This window comes from Bufo bufo, chromosome 4 (assembly GCF_905171765.1).
Source record: "Bufo bufo chromosome 4, aBufBuf1.1, whole genome shotgun sequence".
NCBI lineage: Eukaryota > Metazoa > Chordata > Amphibia > Anura > Bufonidae > Bufo > Bufo bufo.
The window spans coordinates 463,161,407-463,184,388 of NC_053392.1; the positions used below are offsets into that span (position 1 = coordinate 463,161,407).

The 22,982-nt window shown below is 42.7% G+C and overlaps 1 long non-coding RNA gene across 1 annotated transcript in view; it reads left to right on the forward strand.

The window, feature by feature from the left end:
- The window catches only part of LOC120998697, a 232,488-nt gene that overhangs the window by 185,594 nt on the left and 23,912 nt on the right, over positions 1 to 22,982 (forward strand). The window contains exon 2 of the long non-coding RNA XR_005778466.1: positions 5,233 to 5,666. This is a non-coding gene — a long non-coding RNA (uncharacterized LOC120998697). The remainder of the gene's footprint in view (positions 1 to 5,232; positions 5,667 to 22,982) is intronic.

Below are 22,982 nucleotides of genomic sequence, written 5' to 3' on the forward strand. Positions count from 1 at the left end.
TAAGGGCATATAAAGGGGATTGCCAAACGTAAGATGAGCAAGTGCTAATCAAAGGTCACAGAACAGTTGCAGACTTTAATCCAAAGTCACTGTACTGGAGACTGGTAATGCTGAACTGTGTCCATATGAAACCAAGTTTATACTGACATGGAAAAGTCTGCTTCACATCTGATAGACACATGTACTTAATTAACCTTAAAGGGGTTTTCCAGTTTGCATCAACACACTTTAAAATAATTATTTATGCACGTAGCTGTCATTTTGTAATGTATTTCTTCTACCTTTTGCTCCTATCTTCTGTTCTGGGCTGTGGTCACATGACCATGTCCGTGTAGCCCTTATTTCCTGTGGTCTTGTCCATGGGCCTAATCTAGCAGGAACTGAGACGGTAATGGGGGAGTGTCTATGTAGCTGGGTGGGAGGAGCTATAAACTGGGCATTGTTAGGCGCGGTGCTGGAGCTGTGGTAGAGAAAGAAGTGCATCATGGGTTTGGTTGGAAACAGGAACAGTAAGTTCTACATACAGGATTTGAGAAACTACATTAGCATTTCTGTTAAAAACGATAGCAATCTCAGAAAACTCCTTTAACCTCCTAACACTCATATTAAAAATCTACTACATAAAAGTAACATTTTCGGGAGTGTATTCCCAGTTTTAATGTTTGTCTGAAGTAAATATTGTTGGTACAACTTAGGAGACACAATTGCATTTTTAACCCCTTAGTGACACAAAAACTGAAAAATGTCCAGACAGGAAGGGGCTAATTCTGCCCCATGAGGCAACTAATGTCTATGAAGCTCTTAGCTATCAGATGTGATTCAAGAGAAGGAATCAATGAGATCAGTGGCACTCACGAGGAACAGTAGGGCTAATTTCACACAGGCGATGTGCAATGGACAGCTTCCGGACTGAACACTGACACATTAAAGTTAAAGGGAGAAATCTATCAGCCAGTTTAAAGAGAACCTGTCCCTGCAAAATGTAGCACAATCTTCAGGCAGCATGTTATGGAGCTGGAGGAGCTGAGCAGACTGATGGGTAAAGATTCAGCAAAACGTATTTTTATACATTTAATCCTCTGCTCTTTCTAAACTTATTGAAAATATATATATAATTAGCAGGCACTCACCATCTGGATTTCATAAAAAGCTAATTTTAATAGATATTGGAATAGATAAATGGAATAATAATAATGAATATAATGATAAAATTATAGTGATAAAAATATTCGAACACACAGCTTAAATACGGACCATATAGTAAGACAATAAGTAAAAACAATATACACTGCTCAAAAAAATAAAGGGAACACTTAAACAACACAATGTAACTCCAAGTCAATCACACTTCTGTGAAATCAAACTGTCCACTTAGGAAGCAACACTGAGTGACAATCAATTTCACATGCTATTGTGCAAATGGGATAGACAACAGGTGGAAATTATAGGCAATTAGCAAGACACCCCCAATAACGGAGTGGTTCTGCAGGTGGTGAACACAGACCACTTCTCAGTTCCTATGCTTCCTGGCTGATGTTTTGGTCACTTTTGAATGCTGGCGGTGCTTTCACTCTAGTGGTAGCATGAGACGGAGTCTACAACCCACACAAGTGGCTCAGGTAGTGCAGCTTATCCAGGATGGCACATCAATGCGAGCTGTGGCAAGAAGGTTTGCTGTGTCTGTCAGCGTAGTGTCCAGAGCATGGAGGCGCTACCAGGAGACAGGCCAGTACATCAGGAGACGTGGAGGAGGCCGTAGGAGGGCAACAACCCAGCAGCAGGACCGCTACCTCCGCCTTTGTGCAAGGAGGAACAGGAGGAGCACTGCCAGAGCCCTGCAAAATGACCTCCAGCAGGCCACAAATGTACATGTGTCTGCTCAAACGGTCAGAAACAGACTCCATGAGGGTGTTATAATAGGGCCCGACGTCCACAGGTGGGGGTTGTGCTTACAGCCCAACACCGTGCAGGACGTTTGGCATTTGCCAGAGAACACCGAGATTGGCAAATTCGCCACTGGCGCCCTGTGCTCTTCACAGATGAAAGCAGGTTCACACTGAGCACATGTGACAGACTGCCATTAGGTACCGAGATGAGATCCTCAGACCCCTTGTGAGACCATATGCTGGTGCGGTTGGCCCTGGGTTCCTCCTAATGCAAGACAATGCTAGACCTCATGTGGCTGGAGTGTGTCAGCAGTTCCTGCAAGACGAAGGCATTGATGCTATGGACTGGCCCGCCCGTTCCCCAGACCTGAATCCAATTGAGCACATCTGGGACATCATGTCTCGCTCTATCCATCAACGTCACGTTGCACCACAGACTGTCCAGGAGTTGGCAGATGCTTTAGTCCAGGTCTGGGAGGAGATCCCTCAGGAGACCGTCCGCCACCTCATCAGGAGCATGCACAGGACTTGTAGGGAGGTCATACAGGCACAGGGAGGCCACACACACTACTGAGCCTCATTTTGACTTGTTTTAAGGACATTACATCAACGTTGGATCAGCCTGTAGTGTGTTTTTCCACTTTAATTTTGAGTGTGACTCCAAATCCAGACCTCCATGGGTTGAAAAATTTGATTTCCATATTTTTATTTTTGTGTGATTTTGTTGTCAGCACATTCAACTATGTAAAGAACAAAGTATTTCAGAAGAATATTTAATTAACTCAGATCTAGGATGTGTTATTTTTGTGTTCCCTTTATTTTTTTGAGCAGTGTAGTATCGATTATATAATGACAATTACAAAATGCATAAATTGGTTGATAAAATTATGGTGAAAATTGTGCAAGTTGTAAAAATAAAGTCTTGGTAGGATTCAAATAAAATAAAAATCCTATAAAAATCCAATAAAAAATCGAATAAAAGTCAAGTGAGGATTCCTTGCTGGTGGAAATTAATTAAGAAACAATGCGATGAGTAAATATGATGTTAAAGGGCTTCTGTCACCCCACTAAAGTCATTTTTTTTTTTTTGGGCTAGTTAAATTACTTATAATGCGATATATGAAAATATAATGGTCTTACTTACTTTGATTCAGCAGTTTCTTCTAAAAACAAAGTTTTATAATATGTAAATTAGGTCTCTACCAGCAAGTAGGGCGGCTACTTGCTGGTAGCAGCTGCAGAAAACTGCCCCCTCGTCGTGTTGATTGACAGGGCCAGCCGCGATCTCTTCCTCCGGCCGGCCCTGTTGGCATTTCAAAAATCGCGCGCCTGTGTTCATTCGCCTCCTCAGAACTCCCTCAGTGCGCCTGCGCCGATGACATCACCGAAATAGAAGACGTCATCGGCGCAGGCGCACTGAGGGAGTGCTGAGGAGGCGAGCCTCCTCATCTCAGAGCGCCTGCGCCGAATGAACACAGGCGCGCGACGAGGGGGCGGTTTTCTGCAGCTGCTACCAGCAAGTAGCCGCCCTACTTGCTGGTAGAGACCTAATTTACATATTATAAAACTTTGTTTTTAGAAGAAACTGCTGAATCAAAGTAAGTAAGACCATTATATTTTCATATATCGCATTATAAGCAATTTAACTAGCCCAAAAAAAAAAAAAGATTTTAGTGGGGTGACAGAAGCCCTTTAAGATCCATATAGTGCGCCAATGGCGATTCCCGTATTTTCGTATATATATGATCGTTATTGCCCTTGTAGTTATTCTTGTATGAAGGTGTATAAGGTATATAACATCTTCCAGATATGCTATATGTGTAGTAATGAAAACTCTGTCTTTTAATTCAATGGTATAGCAGAGTGGATTAATCAAGCGGTATGGGACTTCTCGATAAACCCTTCGAATTATATACGATTTTACTTGCAGATGATATTTATATATTCAATTGTGTCTACTTACTGAAAGACTGGTGTTGCTTACTGCAGGGGTGTCCTTTGTTTCCTCTGTCTCTTTTCTTTCGCAGTGCTTTTTAGTTGCGCTCAAATGTCGGCGTCCCACGTGGTGTTCTGTAATCACGTGATTTTGACTGCAAGTGTAGACTGAAGACAAATGAGGATATTCTTTTCGAAATTAACTTTTCAGATGTGCACTTTTGGATTCTGCAGGATATATGTTCAGTAGTTCAGTTTCCTTAGCCCGCCTGACGCGTTTCAAGGTGACCTCACCTCTTCATCAGTGGCATTGAATGGAAACTCGAACTACTTGCTCTTTATATAGTGTCAATGGTTGCATCGAAAACCTGGTTATTCAGAGTATTATAAACTCTGGTAGGGAATCTTACATGTCATTTTTCTTATACAAATAGCAGCATGTTTCGGACTACAAAATGCATATTGTGTCTTCCAAATATGATTGGATCAACATTCCACTGTATATGTTCAATAAATAACCCAAAAAGGCCAAAAAACGCATCTGCGTTTTTATTGTGTTTTTGTTGCGTTTTTTCTTAAAAACACGTTTTATGATATTTTTCGGTCCTGGTCTTATGTTGATCATGCTCTACATGCTTCACCTGGCTATGTATATATACACTTGAACTTTCTTTCATAATTATGTCTTCAAATAATTGGTCCTTAACAATACAATATAATAATATAAAAATATAGTATATAACTATAGCAATTTAAAATCTTTAATAATATAACAGTAAGATTTAATAAAATATATATAACATATAATAAATAATATAATCGAGCTCAAAGATATACACATACGTTAAGAATGTAATAAAAATTGTAGAAATTAGAAAACGCATACCGTATGAGTTTTAGTTGCGTTTTCAATGCGTTTTTTTGTGAAACCTATTTTTCCTATGGGATACATTGCTTTCTTAGATGGATGTATATGTAGCTAGGTTGATAGATGTAGAGGGAGGGAGCCTTCCCCCGAGGGGGGGTCGTGGTGCTGGTAAAACAGCCTGACACACGATCCCACATCAGGAGAAGGCACACCACCCTATATAGCTCAAATTCTGAATACAAACCTCCTGGTTTTAGTGAATTAAAATCGTATATATATTTTGATTCTATTCGTGACATCTTTGAAATGTGATTTCCCCCTCTCCAGTTTACTTAGATTTTTTCCAAAGCTGCAAATGTAATTCCACTAGGATCTTTATTGTGCACCTGCTTGAAATACATTGATAAAGGGTGTTTTTCGTTTCCTTTCTTCATATTCAATATATGTTCAGAAATTCTTATTTTAAGACTCCTTTTTGTTCTACCAATGTACTGTTTTTTACATGGACATTCAATAAGATAAATTACCCTATTTGTATTACAGGTTAAAAGATCCTTAATTTCCCATGGGAAAGTGCTATTGCCGTACCTCCACATACCGGCAGGCGTTCCTGCGATTTCTATATGTGCCCGCCATCCGAGCAGTCTTTCCAGCGGCACCAGTCTGATGAAGGCCGGATTGTGGCCGAAACGTCACATATATGATATGCCGCATTGCAAATTAAATTAATTCTATTGCACCGCATAAACTGGAGTTTGTATTCTTCTTGTATAATGTATATGCCATACGGAAAAACGGAACGGAAAAACGGAATGGAACCGGAAACACTACTGAAACAAAAAACGGATCCATTAAAAACGGCCCGCAAAACACATAAAAAGCCATATGATCGTGTGAACAAGCCCTTACACAGAGGATGCTATCCATCACTGATAACACCTGCCCCGTGTTCAACTGAACTCAGAAAGAACAGAGATGTAAGTGTATAAATTCCTGCATTGCATTCCATGGTGACAGGTTCCCTTTAATGGTTAGTTTTTACTACAATAATAATAATAATGTCATTTTAGCCAGAAACTGGCTTGAATTGCGGCACAATAAATATATAAATTAGCTTTTCCTTATATTAGTGGGTCTGCAGCAGGTTTGAAGAACGCAGCACAACAGTTGACGCACTGAGAGCAGATCGGATCTCATCACACTGATTTTAAAGAGGACCTTTCACTAGTTTAAAAACTAACTATATCAGTGGGCAGAGCAGCGCCCAGGGGTCCCCCTGCACTTACTAGTATGTCTGGGCGCCGCTCCGTTCGCCCGGTATAGGCTCCTGTGTGTGCAGCTCCCAGGCTATGAGCTGTGCGCTACGATTGGCCAGCGCTGCAGCAAGGGACAACCCTAATACAAAAACTCCGCCCCGTACAACAGAGGGAGCTGCAAACACAGGAGCCTATACCGGGCGAACGGAGCGGCGCCCAGACATACTAGTAAGTGCAGGGGGACCCCTGGGCGCCGCTCTGCCCACTGATATAGTTAGTTTTTAGTTTTTAAACTAGTGAAAGGTCCTCTTTAAGTGGAATTATGGTGAATTTGGAGTGCCTCTCGGAATGAGGGGAACAGAAATCTTTGCTATCTGGAGAGAAAACACAAGAATGAATGAACCAGGCCTGCCATGTAATAACAGAAGTATTAACTGTCTTCTGCGGTCAGTAGTTGCTATTATATATGGAATGTAGCAGGCTGCAATGTGACTCCTGTTCACTTTGGTGCTGACCTGGCTGCACTGGGCTCAGATGCCACTTTCCAAGCTATCTGAAAGAAGATGGACCTCAAGGGGTGTACATCTATGTCTGGCAGAAGGATATAGGTAAGCTTTCCAGGTTACCTGCTGCATCCCAACCACCATCTCATCTCAACACTGATAGATCACTCTTACTAGTGCCCACCTAAAGATGTCCATAGTGCTGCATGAGATGGTATTTGAAGTACCGTAGGTCACCTGGAAAGCATATTTAGATCCCCCTGCCAGATGTCCTACATCTTTCTGAACAGTGTAGCTGCACACCCCTTCTCGTGTGTTTCTATTTTTTTTGTTGCCTGGTGCAGCATTTTGCGTTGCACTGTGGTATTTGGCTCTGCTAGGGAGGTATTTTGTGCTGCATTAAGGCATTATTGGCCCCGCCTCCTTCTGTTGTCCCTATTCTTGTTGCGGGCAAGACTAGGCATATGTAACAGTGCAGGACCTGCAAAAGGTGAAAATGCGGGATGCACACAGCCATGATCCATGTTTTGCAGATCCGCAGGTTGCGAACCACAAAACACGGTTGTGTACGTGAGGCCTTAAACTAAGCTAACAAATAGGTGCTGTAAAGTTCGACACAAGTGTCTAAAGTTGCGCTAGATTTATCACAAAGGGTGAACCATTGTAGTAAATCTGGTACAATTTCAGACTGGATGTCTAAAGTTTACACAACATTAGTAAATGTGGACCAGTGTCTTGTGTTTTATTCGTTGGGTGGTTGTGTTAGTGATGCAGATGGTGGTACACACTTTAACCCCTTAAGGACTTAGGACGTACCGGTACGGCATGGTTCCCGAATCCTTAAGGACCCATGACGTACCGGTACGTCATGGCTTTAATTTGCTATTCCGGCGCCGCGGGGGTTAATCGGAACGGGATTTCGTCAGAAATAATTCAGCCGGCATCCCGTAACAATGCAGGGGGGGGTCATTTGACCCCCCCGTATCGACGATCGCAGAAAACCGCAGGTCAATTCAGACCTGCGGTTTTCTGCGTTTCCGGTCCATTCGGGTGTCCTGTGACCCGATGAACCGGAAAAAGACTGCGATCGGTGGCGTAATTATACACCACCTATCGCAGTCCGAGGATTTGGAGAGGCGTTGCTGGCCCTGGTGCTGAACGCCGCTGTCCAGGGTGCTGATTGGTGCAGGGGAGAGAGGCGCGAGATTCAAACTTCCTGCGCTCCTCTCTCCCCTCCTCTTCCTGTCCAGCACCCTGACCGTGCAGCACCGTCCAGCGTCCAGCTCCTGAGTCCCCCTAATCGTAATCCATCACCCTCCTGCACCCATCGCCACCCAGGTAGGTTAGGGTCAGTGAGGGAGAGGCACCGTTAGGAAGGGAAAGAAGGGAAAAGTTAGAAAAAAAAAAAACTTTTACACTAAACTTTTCTTTCTTTCTGATCCATCTATCAGACCCCAGACCCCCCCCTGCCACTTGCCCCCCCCCACCACCACCAGCCCCCCCACCCCCCACCAGCCCCCCTCCCCTTTCACCACCAGCCCCCTTACCACCACTTTTTTTTTTTTTTTTCTGCGTGCGCTGACTGTCCGGCACTTTTTTTGTCCGGCCACTGTTAGCGCATCGCCCTCCCCACCGCTGATCAGCGTTGTACCGCTGATCAGCAACTTTGAACTTTTTTTTTTTTTCTAACACTTGCCCCTTTTTTTTCCTTATTTAGTACGCGAACACCCGTTGCCCCCACACACACGCACATATAATAAAGTTTGCCACACACGCACACATACACACACACACACCCATGGCCCGCCGGATGTTCTCGGCCGAGGAGGCATACGCCCAGATTGCCTCCGACTCCGAGAGCCCCAGTTAAGATGAGGATGACCCCACGTTCCTTTTGTCATCCGCATCCTCCTCATCATCATCGGATGACGATGAGCCACCAAGGCGGCGGAGACGCCGCCAGGCGGAGCCAGGGGCCCCACATGCTAGGGATCCTGTGGCCCACCCTAGTACGAGCCGCCCTGGGGTTCGTACTGGTTTCCCGGCCCACCAAATAAGTCCACCGGAGCCCCCTGCCGATGAACTTAGCTGGTGTCCCCCAGTGGACTTTGAGCCTGAGATTCCAGATTTTGGTGGCAATCCTGGAATCCAGATTCCCACAGTGGGGTTTACTGAAATTGACTATTTTAGTTTTTTTTTCAGTAACCCACTGGTGAATCTGATGGTGGAGCAGACGAATCTGTACGCCCAACAGTTCGTCGCTCAAAACCCATGCTCATTTTTGGCTAGACCCGGTGGCTGGACGCCGGTCAGTGCAGCCAAGATGAGGACATTTTGGGGCCTCGTGCTGCATATGGGTCTAGTCCAAAAACCCAGTGTCAGACAATACTGGAGTGGGGACGTCCTATACCAGACCCCACTGTACAGTATGGTTATGACACGTCCCCGGTTTGAGGCCATCCGGAAATGTCTGCATTATTCCGATAATGCAGCATGTCCACCCCGAGGTGATCCTGCCTATGACCGGCTGTATAAGATACGGCCGGTCATCGATCACTTTGGGGCCACATTTCAGCAGGCCTACGTACCTGGAAGGGAGGTCGCGGTTGATGAGTCTCTCGTTGCGTTCAAGGGGAGACTCAGTTTCCGCCAATATATTCCCACAAAGCGGGCGAGGTATGGCGTGAAGCTATACAAAATTTGTGAGAGTACCTCAGGGTACACTTACAAATTTCGTGTGTACGAGGGGCGAGATTCCCGGATTCAACCCCCAGAATGTCCCCCCACTCTGGGTGTTACCGGGAAACTCATGTGGGACCTTATGTACCCACTGCTGGATAACGGTTACCACTTGTACGTGGACAACTTTTATACCAGCATTCCCTTGTTCAGGTCCCTTGCCGCCAGATCCACGTTCGCTTGTGGGACTGTGCGGAAAAATCAACGCGGCCTCCCTGCCCACCGCCTTCAGGTACCTATCCCCAGGGGTGAGACCCGTGCACTTACCAGTGGAAACCTGTTGCTGGTCAGATATAAGGACAAGAGGGATGTCCTTATGCTGTCCACAATCCACGGTAACAGCACCACCCCAGTCCCTGTGCGAGGTACCGCGGCAACGGTCCTCAAGCCCGATTGTATCGTCGACTACAATCGGTATATGGGAGGAGTTGATCTCTCTGATCAAGTCCTCAAGCCATATAATGCCATGCGCAAAACCCGGGCATGGTACAAAAAAGTTGCGGTCTACTTGGTACAGGTTGCCATGTACAACTCTTTTGTACTATCCCGAAGCGCTGGCAGCACAGGGACATTCCTCCAATTCTATGAGGCAGTCCTCAAAGACCTGATCTTTTCGGACCGGGAAAGAGCAGGCCGGAGTACCTCGGGAATTGGAGGCGCCCGGATCGTCCCTGGCCAACACTTTCCAGGTGTGGTCCCCCATACTGGAAAGAAGGGACGAACCCAAAAAAGATGCAGAGTGTGTCACAAGAGGGGGATACGGAAGGACACCACTACTCAATGTGACACGTGCCCCGATCATCCGGGCCTCTGCATTATCAATTGCTTCAGGGAGTATCACACTTCCATGGAGTACTAAATTTTTATAATCCCCAACAGTCCACTAGAGAACATAAAAAACTATGGCTCTCAGACTTTGGAGACACGGAAACAATTTTTTTCCCCCAAAAAAATATTAGTTTTAGAGCAGGCATCCTCAAACTGCGGCCCTCCAGATGTTGTAAAACTATAACTCCCAGCATGCCCAGACAACCTACAGCCATCAGCAGGGCATGGTGGGAATTGTAGTTTTACAACATCTGGAGGGCCGCAGTTTTTAGGATGCCTGCTCAGTGTCTCCAAAGTCTGAGAGCCATACATATTGGGCATCGTCGCGTGCGTAAAAGTCGTCGCTATAAAAATAACTTTTGACCAAACGCCTCGGATGAACGGTGTTAAAAATATAAAATAAAAACGGTGCCAAAACACCCATTTTTGGGCAAAATTTCCATTTGAATCCTTTTTGCCGGTAATAAAGCAAGGGTTAACAGCCAAACAAAACTCAATATTTATGGCCCTGATTCTGTAGTTTGCAGAAACACCCCATATGTGGTCGTAAATGGCTATATAGCCGCACGGCAGGGCATAGAACGAAGGGAACTCCATACAGTTTCTGGAAGGCAGATTTTGATGGACAGTTTTTTTTTTGACACCATGTCCCATTAGAAGCCCCCCCTGATGTAGCCTAGACTAGAAACTCCAAAAAAGTGACCCCATCTAAGAAACTACACCCCTCAAGGTATTCAAAAGTTACTTTACAAACTATGTTAACCCTTTAGGTGTTCCACAAAACTAAATAGCGAATGTAGAAACAATTTTAAATTATTTTTTTTTGTTACATTGCCTCAAAAAAGAGTAATATAGAGCAACCAAAAATCATATTTACCCCTAAAATAGTCCCAAAACAACAACCACCTTATCCCGTAGTTTCCTAGATGGGGTCACTTTTATGGAGTTTCTACTCTAGGGGTGCATCAGGGGGCTTGAAAGGGTACATGGTGTAAATAAACCAGTCCAGCAAAATCTGCCTTCCAAAAACCATATGACGTTCCCCTTCTTCTATGTCCTGCCGTTGAGCCAAATAGTAGTTTACGACCACATATGGGATGTTTCTGCAAACTACAGAATCAGGGCAACCCATTTTAAGTTTTGTTTGGCAGTTAACCCTTGTTTTACTCCTGGAATAAATTGATTATATTGGAAAATTTTCCAAAAAATAGAAATTTCTAAATTGTTTCTCCATCTGTCAATAACTCTTGTGGAACACCTAAAGGGTTAACAAAGTTTGTAAACCCAGTTTTGAATACCTTGAGGGGTGTACTTTCTTAGATGGAGTCACTTTTTTGAAATTTCTATTCTAGGGGTGCAACAGGGGGCTTCAAATGGGACATGGTATAAACAAAACCAGTCCTGCAAAATCTGCCTTCCAAAACCCATATGGTGTTCCCCTCCTTCTATGTGCTCCCGTTTGGCCAAACAGTAGTTTACGACCACATATGGGGTGTTTTTGCAAACTACAGAATCAGGGCAACCCATTTTGAGTTTTGTTTGGCAGTTAACCCCTGTTTTACTCCTGGAAAAAATTGATTATATTGGAAAATTTTCCAAAAAATTGAAATTTCTAAATTGTTTCTCCATCTGCCAATAACTCTTGTGGAGCACCTAAAGGGTTAACAAAGTTTGTAAACCCAGTTTTGAATACCTTGAGGGGTGAACTTTCTTATATGGAGTCACTTTTTTGAAATTTCTATTCTAGGGGTGCAACAGGGGGCTTCAAATGGGACATGGTATAAACAAAACCAGTCCTGCAAAATCTGCCTTCCAAAACCCATATGGTGTTCCCCTCCTTCTATGTGCTCCCGTTTGGCCAAACAGTAGTTTACGACCACATATGGGGTGTTTTTGCAAACTACAGAATCAGGGCAACCCATTTTGAGTTTTGTTTGGCAGTTAACCCCTGTTTTACTCCTGGAAAAATTGATTATATTGGAAAATTTTCCAAAAAATTGAAATTTCTAAATTGTTTCTCCATCTGCCAATAACTCTTGTGGAGCATCTAAAGGGTTAACAAAGTTTGTAAACCCAGTTTTGAATACCTTGAGGGGTGTACTTTCTTAGATGGAGTCACTTTTTTGAAATTTCTATTCTAGGGGTGCAACAGGGGGCTTCAAATGGGACATGGTATAAACAAAACCAGTCCTGCAAAATCTGCCTTCCAAAACCCATATGGTGTTCCCCTCCTTCTATGTGCTCCCGTTTGGCCAAACAGTAGTTTACAACCACATATGGGTTGTTTCTGCAAACTACAGAATCAGGGCAACCCATTTTGAGTTTTGTTTGGCAGTTAACCCTTGTTTTACTCCTGGAAAAAATTGATTATATTGGAAAATTTTCCAAAAAATAGAAATTTCTAAATTGTTTCTCAATCTGCCATTAACTCTTGTGGAAGACCTAAAGGGTTAATACAGTTTGAAAAAACTGTTTTGAATACCTTGAGGGGTGTAGTTTCTAGAATGGGGTCATTTTTGGGAGGTTTCTATTATCTAAGCCTCACAATATGACTTCAAACCTGAACTGGTCCATAAAAAGTGGGATTTTGAAGATTTGTGAAAATTTCAAAATTTGCTTCTAAACTTCTAAGCCTTGTAACATCCCCAAAAAATAAAATATCATTCCCAAAATGCTACAAACATGAAGTAGACATATGGGGAATGTAAAGTCATCACAATTTTTGGGGGTATTACTATGTATTACAGAGGTAGAGAAACTGAAACTTTGAAATTTGCTAATTTTTCAAAATTTTCTGTAAAAATTGTATTTTTTTATGCAAAAAAATCAACTTTTTTGACCCAATTTTAGCAGTGTCATGAAGTACAATATGTGACGAAAAAACAATCTCAGAACGGCCTGGGTAAGTCAAAGCGTTTTAAAGTTATGAGCACTTAAAGTGACACTGGTCAGATTTGCAAAAAATGGCCAAGTCCTTAAGGTGAAATAGGGCTGAGTCCTTAAGGGGTTAAAGGGAACCTGTCACCTGGATTTTGGATATAGCGCTGAGGGCATGGGCTGCTAGATCGCCGCTAGCACATCCGCAATATCCAGTCGACATAGCTCTCTGTGCTTTTATTGTGTCAAAGAAAAACATTTTTTATATATATATATATATATATATATATATATGTAAATGAACCTTAGATGAGACCTGTCTCCTCCATGCTTCAGAGATGAGTCCAGCGTTCTCTGACTCTAGGAGTGCAGCCACGCCCACTGTGAAGGAGCCCAGCACCGCCACACATCCTCCGAATCTCCTCCTTGCTCCCCGACGTCACAAAGCTAGAGAGCCGTAATCTTGTGATGCGCAGTTTGTTCCCTGAGGCTGATGCCAGCACAGGGAAGGAACACTATGCCGACACTGTGCATGCGCTAGCTCGCGCATCGCAAGATTACAGCGCTCTAGCTTTGTGATGTCGGGGAGCAAGGAGGCGATTCGGAGGATGCGGGGCGGTGCTGGGCTCCTTCACAGTGGGCATGGCTGAGCTCCTGAAACGTTAGTAACAGCTCCTTGGGCTTCTTACTTGCCTCATTTACATATATATAAAATCGGTTTTTTGACACAATAAAAGCACACAGAGCTATGGGGACTGGGTATTGCGGATGTGCTAGCGGCCATCTAGCAACCCATGTCCTCAGCTCTATACCCAAAATCCAGGTGACATGTTCCCTTTAACAACTTTATACTGTTTTCATTTATTTGCGCTATTTTCATAGATGAGTAGGAGTGATGCAAGAAGCTTCTCTTCTAAGCCACACTTTTACAAGCACTCGTCTTTTGGACAATTATGAAGAACATGGGATGTCATTTAAGGCAAAGTATAGTTTTGAAAGACAGAAGAGTAGACATTTTGGAATAAAACATTTATGGATGCACATGTAATAGTAAATAGAACTAAACCCAATTAAGAACAGAATCTTTTTTTGCATGTTTTTCTGGTTGTTGTGTATTTTTGTAGACATTTCCCTCTTTCTGCTGCAACATGGAAATTACAGGTTTGCATGTAGCATATAATTTGATGTTTCCTGTTGTAGAGTACATCTCTTGCTATCGTGTGCATATAAGTCATTGTGTAAGGAGAAGGGATAGAAAAATGTTCTTCCCTACAGGTCATTGTAATATGCACTTTTGTTGTATTTGGTGTTGGGTTATGCATCTTTTTATGGCATGTCTGGATAATTTCCTGCCAAATTATTTACAACTGACTCCTTACAGGAATGATGAGATGTTCATTTGCATTTAAAGAGGACCTTTCACTTGTAAAAACAATGTGAACTAAGTATGCTGACATATAGAGCGGCGCCCGGGGATCTCACTGCACTTACTATTATCCCCGGGCGCCGCTCCGTTCTCCCGTTATGCCCTCCGGTACCATTGCTCTTTAAGTTATAGTAGGCGGTGTCTTCCCTTGTCCTGTGGGCGTCTCCTTCTCCTAGGCTGCAGCGCTGGTTTTTTCTCCCAGGCTGTGAGCTGTGCGCTGTGATTGGCCAGCGCTGCAGCCTAAGAGAAGGAGACGCCCACAGGACAAGGGCAGACACCGCCTACTATAACTTAAAAAGCAAAGGTACCGGAGCCTATAACAGGAGAACGGAGCGGCGCCCGGGGATAATAGTAAGTGCAGTGAGAACCCCGGGCGCCGCTCTACATGGCAGCATACTTAGTTCACATTGTTTTTACAAGTGAAAGGTCCTCTTTAAGGAACCAACAGTTCTAGAGTTCATATAACAGGCTTATTTTGATGCACTGTCCCCTAGTATAGTCCCTTTAATTTTTGCCTGCACCCCAGCACTATACCCAATGTATAAAAATCTATGAAAAGGGGCGGAATGCTCATTCACTACAGTGGGAGAGATCTCAATTGGCCAGTAGAGTTCGGGGCTGGTTCAGGCAGCACCCTCACAGGACTGCAGGAGGCCACAATGAAAAATACATGTCAGGAGAAAAGTCCTCTTTAAGCGTCCAACCCTGCACAGCATTGCATACATCTGTTTCTGTGGGTAATAATTTATATTTTGGCTCCCTCTGCCCAAAAAAAGGAGAAGGAAAAAAAATAAAAAAAACACAATGTAGAAGAAACCCACAGACACAGATACATGCTGGAGCCCCTTTCAGGAACCTTGATATTTGTGTGGCTTAATGGGGTTTTCCGGGAATTAATCTCATCAGATTGTGCGGTCTCTTCACACTTTACCGAGTACAGCACTATACACTGTAATTATGGAGATTATTGAAATAATTGTCACAACTCGGCCTATGTCATCAACACTCCAGTAGAGATGTGAAAGTAAAGTGATCTTGTTGCCTTTCCTCTATAGATTACATTGAACGCACCTTTTTCTTTATCGCCATACAGCTATCCCAAGCTTTGATACAGTAGCATCTCCATTATTTCATGCTTCAAAAACATAAAACTAGTTGGCGTTAGTAGGCCTAGGGCAGGGTCTCGACATTTCATTCTGGATCTTTTCACCCATATAATGTTGCTTCTCCAGCTGTAAGCTCACTGATACTTGTGAAGCCGTTTTAGGCTAGGGTTCATTCTGTGTTTATATTTCTGATCTGTTATAGCGACAGAAAAACTAAAATAACAGCAGAGCTGGATTATTTCCATGATGGGCGCAAATGGCGTCTGATGGACCACATTCGCTATAATGAGGTTCTTCGGTTTTCTTGTCACGGTGTCTGTTATTTTTCTGCTTTCTTTGATGGAGTCTGCAAGGGATGTAGATGTGAAACCCAACTCCTAACTCTGTCCGTAACTAAATGTCCAACAAAGCCAATGGGACTCAATATTTAGAAAAAAATATATATATATGCCTTTATTAATATACATTACGTAATTTACACAATAAATAGTTAAAGAAAAGGAGAGTGGCACGATGGAAAAAAATATACAGAGAACTCAGCAAGAGGCAATGTTCCGTAAAACAGCGATAATATTTATTATCATAGAATATATTAGTGGTATCTCTGAATATGTCACTGGAATCATAGCATCAATAACCAAGATCAGTCAATAAAATCACAGTATTATCAACAATTTATCAAGAGAACACAAAAAAAGAGTCCCTTTAAAATCACACGTGACTATTCCACAGTACTGCTAGTAGAAAAGTATAGTCAAAAGTGCAAGCAGTATATTCACAAGAGTATACAAAATAAATCAAAATACCATATTCGCATCAGAGGAAGCATATAAGCATCCTATACAGTCCTGATCAAAAGTTTAAGACCACTTGAAAAATTGCAAAAAATCATATTTAGCATGGCTGGATCTTAACAAGGTTCTAAGTAGAGCTTCAACATGCAACAAGAAGAAATGAGAGTGAGACAAAACATTTTTTGAGCATTCAATTTAATGAAAACAACGAATGAACTGAAACAGGCTGTTTTTCAGCTGATCAAAAGTTTAGGACCACATGCCTTTAAAAGGCCAAATCTGTGCAAAGATGTGGATTCATTGTCATTTTCTGTCAGGTAGTCAGACGTTGTGATAGCAAAGGCAAAAAAACTCTCCCTTTTTGAACATGGTCGGGTTGTTGAACTGCATAAGCAGGGTCTCTCACAGCGCGCCATCGCTGCTGAGGTGGGACGCAGTAAGACAGTCATTTGGAATTAAATTGATCCTGAGGGTTATGGAACAAAAAAGTCAAGTGGAAGACCCAAAATAATTTCATCAGCACTGAGCCGGAGGATCCAATTGGCTGTCCGTCAAGACACTGGACGATCCTCGACCCAAATTAAGGCCCTTATTGGTGCTGACTGCAGCCCCATAACCATCAGACAGCATCTGAGACTGAAGGGCTTCAAAAACAAAAAACGTCTTCAAAGACCTCGTCTCCTTGAACGCCACAGAACTGCTCGTTTGGACTTTGCAAGAGAGCACCAAACATGGGACATTCAAAGGTGGAAGAAAGTTTTATTCTCTGAGGATAAAATTTTTTACCTTGATGGTCCTGATGGTTTCCAACGTTACTGGCATGACAAGCAGATCCCACCTGAGATGTTTTCTACGCACCACAGTGGAGGGGCGCCATAATGGTCTGGGGTGCTTTTTCCTTCAGTGGAACAATGGAGCTTCAGGAAATGCAGGGGCGTCAAACGGCCGCTGGCTATGTCCAGATGTTGCAGAGAGCATTCCTCATGACTGAGGGCCCTCGTCTGCGTGGTAACGACTGGGTTTTTCAACAGGACAACGCTACAGTACACAATGCCCGCAGGACAAGGGACTTCTTCCAGGAGAATAACATCACTCTTTTGGCCCATCCTGCGTGTTCCCCTGATCTAAATCCAATTGAGAACCTTTGGGGATGGATGGCAAGGGAAGTTTACAAAAATGGACAACAGTTCCAGACAGTAGATGGCCTTCGTGCGGCCGTCTTCACCACTTGGAGAAATGTTCCCACTCACCTCATGGAAACGCTTGCATCAAGCATGCCAAAACAAATTTTTGAAGTGATAAACAATAACGGCGGAGCTACTCATTACTGAGTTCATGTTTGGAAGTTGGATTTCTGTTTTGGGGGGGTTTAGTTTTTTTTTGGAGGTGTGGTTCTAAACTTTTGATCAGATGAAAAACAGCCTGTTTCAGTTTATTCGTTGTTTTCATTAAATTGAATGTTTTGTCTCACTCCCATTTCTTCTTGTTGCATGTTGAAGCTCTACTTGGAACCTTGTTAAGATCCAGCCATGCTAAATATGATTTTTTGCAATTTTTCAAGTGGTCTTAAACTTTTGATCAGGACTGTATAAGCATACCCTGTGATATAGCTCTCTATTAGTCTGGAACCCTTTGGGGTGAAACGTGCATCACGGTGCTTGTGCTAGTAAATATTAGGAAATGTATGAAATTCCCAACCTGGAAAATGATTTGTTTCTAAGCGATGGCCTCCTTGATCAAATATATGTAGGGCCTCTGTTAAATTTCCTTCTTGGGCAAATTTGTTCAAGGAAGGGATCATAATAAAGTCATTCATACTGCATGTTGTGCCATATCTATAAATGCCAAGAGTTGATGTGTTTTTTTTTAGCATGGTACACATGTATGACCCCTAATACCAGTCATATGTGTGCAATACTATGCATGTATATAGTGCATAAGGCTGTTTAGGGCACCATTTGCTCAGAGGACTCTTTCCTAATATGTACCCATCTTTCATACTGCATTTCTAGTGATCTACAAATAAATCATCAGAGTATGCACACAACCGTATGTGTTTTGCGGTCCGCAAATTGCTGATCCGCAAAAAAACAAACGGATGACATCCGTATGCCATCAGTTTTTTTTTGCGGATCCATTGTAACAATGCCTAAAACGGACAAGAATAGGACATGTTCTATTTTTTTTGCGGGGCTACGGAACGGACATACGGATGCGGACAATACACTGTGCGTTGTCTGCATTTTTTGCGGACCCATTGAAATGAATGGGTCCGCATCCTATTCGCAAAAAAATGGAACGGACATGGAAACAAACAACGTTCACGTGCATGTAGCCTATAGAAGAGGATGATGATAACTGCTGATACAATTAGAAAATCCCAATGTTTTATACTGTGCTTCTTAGTGATCTACAAGTAAGTCATCAGAATGTTAGATTCGTGTTTTATATTGGGATTTAAAGTACATTTTATTATAACAGCAAACAGAAAGTGTAGAAAGAGGGTAATAATAGCCGATTATACAGTTAGTTAATTCTATGGGAGTTGAACAGTAGAGTCCTGGGACATTATTAAAAACAGGAAATGTCCTGGAACACTCGAACACTGAAAGCAAAACACAATAGAAGGATCACCCGGCAATAACATGGATGAGTTCACCTTCTACCTAATTCTGCAAAAAGAAAATAATTCAATAAATGCATAGACAGGGACAATTGGAAAAATAATCTGTTCTGGTATAAATCCTCAAAACGGCAAGGAAATGATCTACATGGCAGATCTAAGGTCTAAGAGAAGCATGGCATACATAAATTTACATAACTAAATGGAATCTGCTGTTTTGATAGCACTAGGTAGCATATGGGAAGAGTAGTACAAACATATCTTTTGTGGAGCTTTTATCATCAGGGGTAGTGTGAATATGAAGTTTAATCTGCTAGATTCTATTCTTGAAATTGCCCAGAGTGTGGCTTCATGGTGATGTGCTCTCTGCACCTCCCCTCCGCTCTGGTGGCAGCTGTATTGGTTGGATGCTACAGCTGTCACTCACAGCAGAGAGGAGTGGCTTTGATGCAGAGAGCACTTCAGAGTGAAGCCCTGCCCTAGCAAGAACAGAACAAGGTAGAATAAAACTTCATATTCACACCACCACTGTACTGCTGTCTCCAGCCCCTACCTACTGCTGGCAGCAGTTCACCATGGTCAGAAGCACTCACAGACACACTTTAAATCTATTCAAAGAGAGCCTAAATAGATAAAATAAACGGCATCTGTCAGCAGATTTGTACCTATGAACCTAAAGTTTTAATATATGCAAATAAGCCTCTAGGAGCAAAGGGGGCGTTGCCATTACACCTAGAGGTTCTGCTCTCTCTCTGCAACTGGAGCATCCTCTCCAATTTGGCTGACAGGGTAAGGCGTTATGACATTTACACTGCCTGGCACTGTCAATCAAAGTGCAGAGTGCAATGCAGTTTCAGATAGAACAGAGCATCTAGGTGTAACGGCGATGTCCCCGTTGCTCCTAGAGGCTCATTTGCATATATTCAAACATATGAGCATGGAACTAACATAGATGCTTTCAGCTGCTAAGCACACATGCAACAGGCCCGCCAGTTTCATATGTACAAATCTGCTGACAGGTGCCTTTTAAGAATATACTGTATTTTAAATAATAATGTAATTACACAAAATAATAATACTAACGTATGTACACAAAACCTACAAAAAGTTACACACAAAGCAAATCTTATGTAATATAGATTACTTTATTAGAATAGTACATTTAAAACTATAAGATTATATACGTGGAGCTACAAAATATAACACATAATAAAAAATGCAGGCGCCACCCAGATCCACAGAAGCTGATCCTTGTACAAGATATTGTGAGACTGCTACCCTGTGTACATATCACAATTACTACTGTATATTAACGACAGGTTATACGTTGGTATGCTGCATTTATACATTGTTATATAGCTGGGTAGCTGCTGCTTTTTTAATTGTGTGTGTTGTTTTTTAGCTCCTCATATACTCCTTTTTGTAATATTTTATATGCATAGAGCTAATACAGTTATTAATATGAAATCACTTCTGCTTGGTGTGCATGTGCCTTTTTGTAAGATTGGTCTAAGTACATTCTTATTTATATAGGTGATGTTTGCTGGCTAAGTATACAGTATATTAAATAATAATAATAATTTTAAAAAAACTATAACATATGATGTGAATGGTCAGTGAAAGTGTTAAATGGTGGAATAGTGCCATGCTCTGCAAAGACTGCTGATACAGCATGTTGGGGCAACATGAAATATTATCCTTTTTTTTAAACTTTTGCTTTGGAAAAACAAGGGCTTATGAGACAAGGCCTGCCTGTCACATGCCAACATCTGGAAAATCCATGCCAGCATACAGAGGATTTAAATGTCAACTTCATGCTCAAGTACTTGGATTATAACGGGTTGACTGTGTAACCCTTCCTTAGGCTACTTTCACACTGGCGTTTTGGCTTCCCGTTTGTGAGATCCGTTCAGGGCTCTCAGAAGTGGTCCAAAAACGGATCAATTTTGCCCTAATGCATTCTGAATGGAAAAGGATCCGCTCAGAATGCATCAGTTTGCCTCAGATCAGTCTAAATTCGGCTCTGGAGGCGGACACCAAAACGCTGCTTGGCAAACGGATCCGTTCTGACACACAATGTAAGTCAATGGGGACGGATCAGTTTTCACTGGCACAATAGAAAATGGATCCGTCCTCCATTGACTTTCAATGGTGTTCAAGACGGATCCGTTTTGGCTATGTTAAAGATAATACAAACAGATCCGTTCTGAAAGGATGCAGACGGTTGTATTATCTGAACAGATCCGTCTGTGCAGATCCATGACGGATCCGCACCAAACGTGAGTGTAAAAGTAGCCTTACCTATTCCTGAAAACAATATGACTGCACTTGAACTCAACTTTACTATGTGCAGCATGCAAAGATCCCAAACTGTGAATGTCTAGTTTTCAAGGCTGAGAGTGCATTAATAGCTGCATCATTTAGGCTACTTTGGTGGGGATCCATCATGAATCTGCACAGATGGCTCCGTTCAGATAATACAACCGTCTGTATCCGTTCAGAACGGATCAGTTTGTATTATCTTTAACATAGCCAAGACGGATCTGTCCTGATCACCACTGAAAGTCAATGGAGGACGGATCCGTTTTCTATTGTGCCAGATTGTGTTCTAGAAAACGGATCCGTCCCCATTGACTTACATTGTGTGCCAGGACGGATCCGTTTGGCTCAGTTTCGTCAGACAGACACCAGAACGCTGCAAGCAGCATTTTGATGTCCACCTCCAAAGCAGAATGGAGACTGATCGGAGGCAAACTGATGCATTCTGAGCGGATCCTTTTCCATTCAGAATGCATTAGGGCAAAACTGATCAGTTTTGGCCAGCTTGTGAGAGCCCTGAACGGGTCTCACAAACGGAAAGCCAAAACGTGAGTGTGAAAGTAGCCTTAGATACGCTAGGTGACATTGGCGCCACACACACACAACACAAATGCCCTGAATAAAAGATACCAGGTCTGAATAAACTGATTAAACTGGCATTTAATGAAATGGTGCAATAGCTAAACTGAGCCAAAGGCATGTCAGAGACTCAGAACCATTAAAGGGTTATACCCATCTCAGACACTGATGGCATATCGCTAGGATATGCCATCAGTGTCAGGTGTGGGTCCTACCTCTGGGAAAATAGTGCCCCCACCATTGACGGATGTTGTTTTCAGCACTGCAGGGAGAGGAAGAGCTGACCCAGGAGCGAGTATGATCGCCACCATGGGTCGGCCACTCTGAGAGGTCTTTATTAGCCTTAAATGCTGTTTTCTTTCCACTGTCATGTGAATATAGTCTAAGAATATATTTGCACTTTGCTCCTTTAAGCTGATCAGTCTCCCTGTCCCCGTTGCTGAAAAACACCCCCACCACATGATGCTGATGGTGCCTCCACCATACTTTACTGATGGTATTGGGCAGTGCCTGGTCTCCTCTAAACACAATGCTTAGAACTGAGGCCAAAAAGTTCAATCTTGTTTTCATCATCAGAGCAGATAATCTTGTTTCTCATAGTCAGAGTCCTTTAGACCTTTCATGTGTCTTAAAGCCCGGATTGGAGGAAAGCTGCAGTGATGGTTGACCTTCCAGAAGTTTCTCCCATCTACACACAGGATCTTTGGAGCTCATCCAGAGTGACCATTAGGTTCTTGTTGACCTCTCTTACCAAGGCCCTTCTCCCCCAATTACTTAGTTTGGTGGGGTGACCAGCTCTAGAAAGAGCCCTGGTTTTTCACACTTCTTCCATTTAAAAATGATGGAAGCCATAATGCTCTTGGGAATGTTCAATGCAGCAGACATTTTTTTTGTACCCTTCTACAATCTGTGCATCCGCACAATCGTGTCTCTGAGCGGTAGAGGCAGTTGTTTCCTTCTCATGGCTTGTTTTTGCTTTGCTATGTATTGTCAGCCGTGAGAACCTATATAGACAGGGGTGTGTCTTTCCAAATCATGTTTAATCAACTGAATTTACCACAGGTGGACTCCAATCACAGTATTAAAACATCTCAAAGTTGACCAGGAGAAATGGGAGGCCCTCAAAGCTAAATTTTAAGTGTCATAGCAAAAGGTCTGAATACTTATGCCCATGCAAAAGTTTAGTTTTTCATTTTTAATAAAATTGCTAACATTTCTAAAAATTTAGTTTTCACTTTCTCAT